Source organism: Eumetopias jubatus, unplaced genomic scaffold (assembly GCF_037043125.1).
Source record: "Eumetopias jubatus isolate StellerSeaLion01/CBP00866 unplaced genomic scaffold, mEumJub1_p1.0 scaffold_3, whole genome shotgun sequence".
NCBI classification, from domain to species: domain Eukaryota; kingdom Metazoa; phylum Chordata; class Mammalia; order Carnivora; family Otariidae; genus Eumetopias; species Eumetopias jubatus.
This window is the reverse complement of record NW_028274809.1, coordinates 33,524,322-33,536,599: the sequence shown is the minus strand read 5'-3', so window position 1 is coordinate 33,536,599 and position 12,278 is coordinate 33,524,322.

Genomic DNA, 12,278 nt, shown 5'->3' with positions numbered 1-12,278 from the left:
TTTTCTCTTGCTAGTTTTGAAATTCTCTCTTTATCACTATTTGCCATTTTAATTACTATGTGTCTTGCTGTAGACCTCTTTGGATTGATTTTGTTGGGGGCTCTCTGTGTCTCCTGGATCTAGATTTCTGTTTCTTTCCACAGATTTAGGAAGTTTTCAGCTGTTATTCATTTAAATAAATTTTGTGCCCCCTTTTCTCTTTCTTCTCCTCTGGGATCCCTATAATGAGAATATTATTATGCTTGATGGTGCTGCTGAGTTCCCTTAGTCTATTTTCATTTTTTATTCTTTATTTCTCTCTCCTATTCAGCTTGATTGCTTACCATTACTTTGTCTTCTAGATCGCTGATCCCTTCTTCTGCTTCCTCTAGTCTACTAGGTATTCCTGTCTAGTATATATTTAATTTCAGCTATTGAGTTCTTCATCTCTGATTGGTTCTTTTTTATGTTTTCTGTCTCTTTGTTGAAGATCTCACTGAAATCCAACACTCTTTCCTCAAGTCCAGTGAGTATGTTTATGATGATTACTTTAAATTCTCTATCAGGCATATTGTTTATCTCTGTTTTGTTTAGCTCTCTTGCTGTGATTTTGCCCATTTGGGACATACTCCTCTGTCTCCTCATTTTGTCTAACTCTCTGTAACTGTGTCTATGTGGTAGGAAAATCAGCAATGTCTCCTGCTCTTGAAAGTAGTGGCCTTCTGAAGAAGTTCTGTAGTGCCCTGCATGCACTACATGTTCAATAGAACCTGGGCTTTTGGGGTGTCTGCTATGTGTGTTGCATGTGCCCTACTGTTATGGCTGAGCTGCATTTGCCTTCAGTCCAGTCACCTCCATTGGCTCTCTCTGCCTGTTGTGGGCAGGGTTTGGTCCCTGTGTTGCAGGATGGGTCTGCCTTTGGCTTGAGTTCCATCAGACCAGGCATTTTCCAGAGATGCAATAACACTGAACTGCAGGGCGCTTTCCCTCTATCTTCCCTGAGAAGCTTTTGTTGGTGGGTAGGGCCTGCAGTCAGACTCAATGTCTGCCCCCAGCCCACTGCGGGGCCACAGCTGGAGTGGTGTGTGTGGTTATTTTTCTTTCTCTCCAGGACAGGAATCACTTTGGAGTGGTTCTGTCCCTGTCGGGGCTGCTTGCATACTCCCAGGCTTGTGGCACCGCATTGGATGAGCTCTGGCCAAGGGCCTATTGGATCAGGGAGATCTACAGGAGAATGTGGGAGTGGGGTGTGAGGTGCCAGAGAAATCCATGTTGGTCCACTGCAGGGGGGGACCTGCAGCCTCTTAGGAAAATTCCTGTCAAGGCCAGCTAGGTTGGAGGTGGCAGATCTGCAGAAGGGTGGGGCAGTCCTGTTAGCAAGATAGGTGGAGAGTATGCTGCTGTGTTTGTTCCAGCAGTTATCTGCATATCTAGGTAGGGGGCAGGGCAGGGAAATGGCACTTACCAGGTCTTTTGTTCTTGGAGAAGTTTCCCAATGATACCTGCCCCTCCAGCTCTGAGATTAGTAAATGAGTCTACCCATAGACCCCAGGCATTTTTCAAATGGCTGGGCCTAGGCTGTATCTCAGTGGGGCTCTTTGTTGTGCTGTCTCTTTAAGGGCAGGGACTCAGTTTCCTATTGCTATCTGGCTCTCTCAGGTGTTAAGCCCCACTGAGTGTAAGAATCCCAAAGGTTAGGCCCCTCTGATTTTCAAAGCCCAATATTATGGGGATTTGTCTTCCCAGTGTAGGTCCCCCATGCCTAGGGTGCCTGGGTGAGGGGCTCATCTCCTCTCCCCACTCCACACCCATCATGTCCCTCCTTCCTGTGGACAGTCCAATGGGCCATTTTGGCTCCTGACTGGGTCTCCACCCTTACCATGCTTTTCAGTGTGGCCTCTTCTCTACATTTAGTTCTGGAGAGTCAGTTCTGCCAGTCTTCAGGTCATTTTCTGTGTTATTTATACAGATTTGGGTGTTATCTAGTTGCATCTGTGGAAGGAGGTGAGCTTAGTGTCTTCCTACTCTACTGTCTTCCCCAGAAGTCCCTTGGGTAACAGTTCTTTATCAGATATGTCATTTGCAAATATTTCTTCCCTGTCTGGCTTGTCTTCTCATGCTCTTGATTAATTTTCAGTTGTATTTCTTCAAACCACTGTTTCTTGCTTCACTTTAATTCAAATGTGGAAATCTTTTATATTGTATAAGGCTTTCTTTTCTCTTTTTAAAAATGAATATATATGAGTGCCTGGGTGGTTCAATCGATTAAATGTCTGCCTCGGATCAGGTCATGATCCCAGGGTCCTGGGATTGAGTTCCACGTTGGGCTTCCTGCTCAGCAGGGAGTCTGCTTCTCCCTCTCCCTCTGCCCCTCCCCCCTGCTTGTGCTTTGTCTCTCTCATGCTCTCTCTCTCAAATAAAAAAAAAATGAATATATATATATAAAGATTATTTATTTATTTATTTATTTGAGAGAGAGAGAGAGAGAGAGAGAGAGAGAGAGCACAAGCAGGGGGAAGGGACAGAAGGAGAGGAAGAAGCAGACTCCCCATTGAGCAGGGAGCCTAATGCAGGACTCAATCCCAGGACCTAGGACCCCAAGATCATGACCTGAGCTGAAGCAGATGTTCAACTGACTGAGCCACACCCAGGTACCTCAACAATGAATATATTTTATTATTACAAAAGGAATATGTATTCCTAATGGAAAATTTGAAAAACACATAATTAGGAAAGAGAGGAAAATCCTGTGAAAAACTCTGGCACCTAGAAGACTAGTGGCCTTGGGAGTATCTGGAAACCACACCCTTGGCCTGGGCAATTTGACAATACATTTCAGAAGCCTAAAAAAGATACCCACCCTTTGACCCAACAATCCTTGTTTAGAAATGTATTCCAAGAAAATAACTGGATGTGTGCCCAGAGAGTTAAATACAAGGATGTTCCTAATTGGAAAAAATTAGAAACCACCTATGTTAGTTTGCTAGGGCTGCCATACAAAGCACCACACACTGGGTGGCTTACACAACAGAAATTTATTTCTCACAATTCTGGGGACTAGAATGCAAGATCAATGTAGCAGCAAGATTGGTTTCCTCTAAGGCTTCTCTCCTTGGCTTCTAGATGGCCCTCTTGTCCCTGTGTCTTCATATAGTCTTCCCTCTGCATATGTCTGTGTCCAAACTTCCTTCTCTTATATGGGGGCTAATCCCAGTGGATTAGGGCCCACCCTAATGACCTCATTTTAACTTAATTACCTCTTTAAAATCCAATCGATAAATAAAATCACATTCTGAGATACTGGGGGTTAGGACTTCAACATATAAATTTTAGGGTGACATGATTCATCCTATAACACAACCTATTCCAAGAATTGGGAATTAGTTAAATAAATTATGATGTAGTCACACATCCATACATTTTAGTTCATGTATGAATTTATAATACTGCCATTAAAAATAGCCCTAGAAATTTATATGGCACAGAAAGAATTTCATGATATATGCTGCTCAGTGAAAGGAATGGGCTACAAAATAATAGGGGTTGTAACTTCCTTCCTCTTTCTTTTTCTTTCTTTCTTTCTTTCTTTCTTTCTTTCTTTCTTTCTTTCTTTCTTTCTTTCTTTCTTTCTTTCTTTCTTTCTTCCTTCCTTCCTTCCTTCCTTCCTTCCTTTTTCTTTCTTTCTTTCTTTCTTTCTTTCTTTCTTTCTTTCTTTCTTTCTTTCTTTCTTTCTTTCTTTTCTTTTTTTCTTTCTTTCTTTCTTTCTTTCTTTCTTTCTTTCTCTCTTTCTTTCTTTCTTTCTTTCTTTCTTTCTTTCTTTCTTTTCTTTCTTTCTTTCTTTCTTTCTTCTTCCTTCCTTCCTTCCTTCCTTTTCTTCCTTCCTTCCTTCCTTTCTTTTTCTTTCTTTTCTTTCTTTCTTCTTTCTTTCTTCCTTCCTTCCTTCCTTCCTTCCTTCCTTCCTTCCTTCCTTTCTTTCTCTTTCTTTGTAGGCTGCATATCCAGCATGGAGCCCAATGCAGGACTTGAACTCACAACCCTGAGACCATGACCTGAGCAGAGACCGAGTCTCAACCAACTGAGTCACCCAGGCCCCTGATTCTTGTTCTTTCTGTGTGTGAAATAAATACACAAGTGCATGGAAAAATAGCTGAAAAAGCTTAATAGCAGTTACATTTGGGAGATGATATGGATGATTTTAATTTGTTTTATTTCTATTTACTTATTCATTGCTTAACTGTGCATTTACATTTTTTTCTACAGTAGGTTTGTGCACTCTTTTAAAAGAAACCTCTCATGACACAAACACCTCCCCCCCAAAAAGAGGGGAAAATCTACCCTATACCTAAGTATTTTTTTTTAAGATTTTATTTATTTATTTGAGAGAGGGAGCTGGGGAGAGAGGCAGAGGGAGAGGGGAAAGCATACTCCCTACTGAGCAGGGAGCTCGATGTGGGGCTCAATCCCAGGACCCTGGGATCATGACCCGAGCTGAAGGCAGCTGCCCAACTGACTGAGCACCCAGGTGCCCCAGTATTTTTTTATAACAATTCTCTTGCCATGTTATTTTCCTTTAGCCATTCTCCTTTCCTGCTCCAAAGCTGAGTTCTATCTAGTGGAATACTAAAGCTCGCTGTTTCTTTTTGTCCCTATATAGTAATAGCCTGCTCATTTAATGTGCAGTGAAGTGCTCAATGTACTTAATTCTTTTTTGGAGATTATTTGGAAAGGTTTTTGTTTAATCATAAGGCATTGCTGAAGCCAGTGACATTATGACAAAATGATTCATCTTGGTTTAGGGCTTATGATCAGAGAGGCTCTGAACTCTATTTTTAAATTTATAGAGAAAATTTTAAAAAATAGAGTGGGTTCCCAAAAAGAGAGGAGGGTGAAATATGTTCAGAGTCCTGATTCTGTGATTTCTAGCTTAGGAGGCAGAGGGTGCCTATTCACACCTCATTCATGGGAGAGTAAACTGTAGTCATTTTTCTTCTAAAGTCTGTTATTTCTTCAGAGACTGAGAAATTACTTTCTTCTAGGTCTGCTCCCCATTCCCCCCGCCACTTCTGTAGCTTGGGTAATTTATGCACAAAATAAATAATGTTTGAATAAAAAGACAACACCTAAGTTGAGACATGATGAAGTAATTTAAGGCTACTTGTATACAGGATTCCACATGTTAAGTTTTCACTTTGCATTATATACCTACCTGGCCATTGAAATTTTTAGTGACCTGAAATGTAGCTGCTCCCCAGGTTGTTACATGGAGTAGTAATGGATTTAGTATCACTCTACCTGTGTAAGTAGGTGGTATACAACAAGAGCAGAACTTGAAAATTTAGTCTTGTAATAAAGAGGGTATCTTGTAGTGAGCACCTTGTTTACACCTCTGGCAAGTCTTAACAATACCTCTAAAATTAAGAAGCCTCTCAAGAGGCACATATTTCATAGACCACTTCTTGCCCTCAACTTATCAAACAAATAGAGCTGCTTATGCTGATTTGTCCATTTTCAGAGTAATTATCATGCACTCCAGATTCCTAGCATTTTGCTTTGATCCAGAATAAAATTTGATTAAATAACTATTTACATTTATTATTTAGACTACTCTCAGTGAGCAGCTTTGATTACAGTGTCTGACCTCCATGCTCCTGGCCAGTAAGTATGAATTAGGGATGCTCTTCAGGTTGGTTCTTGCAGTGACCGGTCAGCCCTTACTACCTTGTAATACTTGGGAGTTGGTGAAAATGTTAAGAGGGGAAATAAACCAGAAAATTGCCTACCAAGTTGTCTCTGGCAAAACTCTCCTGAATAGTTGTTTGATCTTTGGTCAGACCTGGATAGTACTTAGATAAGAGATTATCTGTGAATATAGAGTCTTATAGGTCTTTCCTCTAGGCTGACAGCTCTTCAAGAGCATGGGCCATGTCTTTGTCTTGAGAATTCTAGGCCTGGCATAGAACAGGCACATAATATATATCTCTTTGATTTAATTCGCAATCAACCACTTACTTCCTTATCACCCTCATTTTATACATATTTTTCTGTTCCTAACCTGGGATATGATAAAATTCTATTAGGGTCATGAGACTTGAATATTATTCTAATATACTTGAAATTTTGGAGATGAATGACACACCTGAAACTAATGTAATGTTATGTGTCAGCTACACTTCAATTAAAAAAATAAACAAACACATACCCTTTTTTTTTTTTTAAGTAGACTCTCTGCCCAACGTGGGGCTTGAATTCGTGACTCCAAGAACAAGAGTCACACGCTCTACTGACTGAGCCAGCCAGGTGCCCCAAATAAATAAATATTTTTTAAAAACATTAGAGATGAAAGAGACCTTAGAGATAATTACTACAGAATGCCTTCATTTCACAAATGGGAAACTGAAGTCCAGAGAGATTAAATGACTTTTCAAAGCTGGTTAGTGGCAGAGATAAAGCCAGGATAATTCAGGTCCTCCTGGCTCCCAGGTGTTACTAAATACTCCTAAGCCACTAAGAAGACTGCTTCTGCTTTAGGTTATACTGTTTGTTTTGTTTTTTTCTTTCCTTTTTCTCTACCTCTCTTCACATGTTGTGTGTGTGTGTGTGTGTGTGTGTGTGTGTGTGTGTGTGTGTGTGTGTTTTGTTTTGTTTTATTTTATTCCCCCCCCACCCCCAACTTGGACATGAGAGCAGCATGCAAATCAGAGAACTTGGACGTTTTTAGAAAAACTGGGCTCTATTGTGTTGTGGACCAGCATGGTGGGGGTGGAACTTTGTCTTTCTGGAAAGGTATTATATTTACTCATGTTCTCTGGGCCATGGTTGAATGTGAGAACTTACCCAAGTGCAGACATCTTTACTGCTCAGCGGATGTACCTTGCCCTGGAATGTCAGGAGACGGATTTCGCATCTTGGCTCTGTCACCATTCCTGTGGCCTTTGGAAACTTAATTTTCCTCCCTGGGCCTCAGTTCCTCATTTGTAAAATATAGAACTTGGACCAAATGAGCTCTAAAATTGTATGATTCTACCTGTTTCCACTTCTGATTTATAAACATTTAAAAAACTTTTTTTCTACCTTTAAAGTAAGAGCCACACCCAAGCCCAGTGGAATTTGGTCACCCTTCCATTTTTATGTGAATGTTGACAGGCCTTCTCTGCTCTCTTTGGTATAACTGGAATGATTTAATTTTTTAATTTCAATGGCTTCAATTACTATCTTCCATTTGTCATTCTACCAAAGAAGTAATTGGCACAAGTGTTAAAGTGATCTATGACTCACTTCGAGTCTTAGTTCCAGCGTTACTTTGAAAATCTCTAAATCTCTTCTTCTAGCTATCACTCATCTGGAGTTACATGGTCTCTATGGATCCTGTCTTCTTTTGCTTCTTGTGGAATTGGGAGAGAGGGCATAGTGTCTCCTCAGGACCAGGAGTCCTGTGAGGTGCCCGGAAGGGGGAACATTAGGTAGAGGAAGGGAGAGCTGCCAGGTTGCTGACTCTGCTGGAGCAGGTGATAAGGAGTTATTTGCAATATGACTCCTCTCCCCACTGTGGGGTTATGGGCTTTGTGTTGTCTCAGCAAAGCCCCCTAGACATGTCATGGCAGCCTATCCCTTGCCTTCTGCTTACATGCCTCCACGCCCTGGAATGGAGAATCAAGAGATCAGCTTTTCTGGCTGCAGTTGAAAGGATGCCCTGTTCGTCAGAGGCGAGTGGCCTGACTTATCCTGAAAATTACCCTGATGTGCAAAGCTGCAGAATGCACAGCTGTTTGTTACCTGCACCTAAAGGAACATAAGGCCCAATGTTGCATTACTTGGTTTGCCTCTAACAGACCTTTCTCTTTTGCATCAACTGTTTCACACCATCAATCACTCAACAGCATTTATGAAGCCCTTGCCTTAAGTGTAAAGGAAGGTTGAGAAGGAAGACAAACCATGATCTCTGGCCTTGAGGACTAAAAAATTGCTGAGAGAAGACTTGAGAATGCATAAAAACACTAAGTACTACATAAACAAGTATAAATGAACATAATGGAGAGTATTTCCAGACATGGTTAGGAGTTAACTAGCATGATCAAGCTAGAGTGAAGTTAGTCAGGAGAAGACTTCTAGCTTCTTAGAACAGTCACGGCAAATTTAACTGAATATACTAACATACTTACCTAGAGAACCCAGGGACAATTTTACAAAGGACTTAAATGATTACAGAAAGCCCCACCTAGTCATATTCTAGAGAACACCAAAGACACAAATGAAAAAAGTCACATGGCAAATACGTGAGAAGGGCTTGAGTAGAGAGTGACTGAGGAAGCTAAACAGCTGATTTGTAGAAATATACCTGAATGCCAAGCTGAGGAATTCGATCTGATCAAATTTGCAACAGGGAGCCACTGGAGGTTCTTAAAAATGGAAATAGCGTATGAAATCTTCTAAGGAAGATTAATCTTCCTGCTGTGTATAAACTAATATAGAAAAGTTAGTGGCAGGACCCAGGTCAGGCCTGTGGCTGTGGAAATACAGTGAAGATAAGCTGGTGGGATGAGATGGAACCCATCAGCAGGGCTTGACCTAGGTTTGGACAATAACAGCCAACATTCACTGGTTGCGTTGTGTGTGCTGGCAACAGGGCTGAGGGCTTGTCACATGACTTAGAACTATATGAGAAGAAATTAAATAACTTGCTCCAGATCATACAACATGAGTGAGGAACTGGAATCTGAACTGACACTCTGGCTCTAAAGCAACTTAACTACTATGCTAGACTGCATCTCTGAAGTCAAACAGGAAGGGAGAAAATTACCTTAGTGCAGTGGTTGAGTGGTTTGCCCTTCAGATTCAGACCCTCTGGGATTTCATCCTGTCTTATGACACTAGCTAGCCACTCCTGGATAGTCCACTGAAAATTCTACCCCTCCTTCTCCTTGTCTATAAAAATGGAGATAAATAGGGGTGCCTGGATGGCTCAGTCGGTTAAGTGTCTGCCTTCAGGTAGGTCATGATCTCAAGGTCCTGGGATCGAGCCCTCCATCAAGCCCTCCATCGGGCTCCCAGCTCGGTGGGGAGTCTGCTTCTCCCTCTCCCTTTGCTCCTCCCCCTGCTCGTGCTCCCTCCCTCTCTCCCTCTCTCTTGCTCAGTCTCTCAAATAAATAAATAAAATCTTTTAAAAATTGGGGATAAATAGTACCTGTGTATAGGACTGCTATAAAGCATAAACGTGTTGCAGTATGTACTCTACTCATCCCAGTGCGTGACACATAATGAGTGTTAAATAAATGTTAACCACCAATAAAACTGTTGTTATCATCCTATGTCTGGGATCCTGGCAAAATAGAGCCATAATTGCCACCAATAAAATTGTTGTTATCATCCTATGTCTGGGATCCTGGCAAAATAGAGTTATAATTGCCAGAATAAGAAAAAGGGGAAATTTGGTTTAAGGTTATTTTCCTCTCACAAGTCCTTTGCTCTTGAGTTAAGAAGATTTAGGGATCAGTAGAATCACCCTGAGGGAAGTGATGAGAAATGTAGCGATGTTCCTAAGAGAAGAAAATGCCAGTCTTAGAGAGCATTGAAGAAAAATCATGCTAGAAGTGAGGGAAAGAGAGGGAGGCTAAGACTTTGGTTAGTGTAGAGTCTCTTGGGTTGTAGGCAGGGAGGAATGGGATTGCCATTTTATTAACTTATAGATGAGCATGAATTTAACTTCACTTTTGTTTCCTCTTTTTCACCCTCACTATTAATAGTCTTTGCATTTATTGAGAAGTAATCTATGCTGCCATTCTTCCTCAGAACTGTATGTCCTGAAAATGCAGTTAGTAGGGGAGATTTTAAAAGGACATTGCTTAAGGAAAAATACAAAAAGCAATGACATGATAGGTGACAGTCATTGTTCATAGATCAGAGTGCTAGCCCTCTGAAGTCCTTTTCTTCTTAGAGAGATCTCCAAGAAGTCTTTGTGCCCCACACGTAATGACTACTTAGGAGCTGAGTCAAACAAGGAGTCTTATTTTAGTTTTCTACACTTGATCTTAGCCAACTTTTCTAAATACCAAGTCTGGGCAGGTCTGTGTTTTCACTGCATGGGTGGGGTACGTGGTTAAGCTAATTCACATGTTAGCTGCCTAAGTCACCTCACAGGGTACCATGGCTCAGTTAATTCTCTCAACTGAGCAGAGACAGCATAAATGGGGGGCTAAGCTACTTCCCACTGAGCGTAACAGGAAGTAGTGATTTGACATTTTACCCTTTGAATTCACTCTGTATTCTGGCGTGGCTAAGTGATACTGAGAAAAGACAGAGTAATCATTGGTAATATTAGTGCTCTCAAAGTCATTCATTTGTAAATATTTATTGACAATGATGAGTATTTGTATAGAATACAATATCTGGTACATAGTAGGTTATATGGTGTTGACTATGAGCTGGTGCTTGGACTGCACATTTGCCAATATACAGCATTTAATTGCATTTCTTTTTTTTTTTAAGATTTTATTTTTAAGCAATCTTGGGCTTGAACTCACAACCCTGAGATCAAGAATTGCATGCTCTATCGACTGAGACAGTCAGGCACCCCTTAACTGCATTTCTTTAAGCAAAATTCAACTCTATCTACAGGTAGGAAAGATTAGGTACAATGTAGATTAGATGTATTTTCTCACTTTTGTTTCCTTCTGTGAAGAAATCCCAGCTCCAGTCCAGCTGTGGTAAAGTGATGGCTATTACACAGCCATGATTGGTGTCTGTGAGCTCCTGTAGAGTGGTTGTTACAGAATTTGAAAGGGCAAGGCATATTTCATGTACTAGTCCTCAACTATCTCCATCAAGCTGTCACCATAGAGACAGAAAACTTAAAGACTTCTTTACAATCAAATACTTCTTTACAATTTGGAAGGGAAATGTCTATTTCTGGCTGAGATTTGGCCTCTCCAAAGTAGAGTTTATGAAGAGTTTCTTATTGTCTACTATGTAGTGAGAAATTGAGCACAAAATAAGGAGGAACCTTGTGGGGGAAATGATTAGCAATTATAAAAAGGAAAAAACCCACTTTGATGAGCATAGAGCTAGGTCCTACAGGTCAGACATGACCTGAACATAATTTAGGTACTAGAAGTAACTTATCTTCATGTTCTGTGACCTGCCTCTCTCTACTAGAGTGTAGTTGAATAGTTTCTTGCCCTAATTATTTTCATAACCTACAGAGCAATCACCACCTTGAGATTAGATCTCCTGTAAACACTCAAGTCATAAACTCAGTATCAGTTACCAAAGATCATCTGGTTTAGGCAATTTTTTTTTTTTACCTGCTACATCCTTATAGATAAATAACACCTAGCACCTCTTGATAGGTTTCCATTTTTGTCTCTACAGCTATGCCAATTAAATGGCTTTTTTTGAGAATCTAATTTTATTTTCAAGAAAGATGAAGAATTTACTTTTTCAAACAGGCTATGTTAATACTAATTCTGAAGCAAAGTAGAACCCATGGAAAAGAAGAATTTATTTCAGTCTATTTTACCACTCGGAACATTAATTCCATAAGGAAAACACTTTATTAAATTCTGCTGGCATTTAAAGCTTATAAAATGCATTTGCTTGGTTCTTTTAAATCATATTGAACTTTTTTCTTTGGATGTTTCCAAAATTGCACTGGAATTTATCAAATTTTAAAATGCATATCCTTGGATACCACAATTTCCCTTCAAGGAATTTCTTCCAGAAAAATATTCCCATTAAATGAAAGTCCATTCTGAACTTGAAGCTGCTCAGCCTAATTTCTGCCCTTGGCTCAATGAATGCCAGACAAGAGTTTGGCAGATTCTCTTCTGAAAAAATTTAACAGCACAAGAGAAATGATTTTTGGAGGCCCTACAATAAAGCGGGTGGATTCCTGCTTGATGACCCCAAAGTAAAACCCACCAAGGAGAAGCCCCATGTGAGTACACAGAACTAACAATCACCTATTATGTGAAAGTCACTTGACATTTGAGGAATGTCTCTATCATGAAACGCAGACACCAAAACAAAGGAATTTTTGGAAAGCAGAGACAATGCAGGAAGATAAATAAATTATATCCATGAAACATGAATAAACAACAATGGAATGCTATATTAAAAAGGAGTGATCAGAGAATAAAGGGAGCTCTTGGAAATGAAAAATATGATTGCTGAAATAAGAGATTCATACAAGCGTTGGAAGATGAAGACAAGGAAATTTCCCAGAAGGTAGATCTAAGAGATGACAGAAATGGAAAATAAAAGAGAAAGTAAGAGGGTTAGTCCAGGAAGCTCAAGATTTCTTGGAA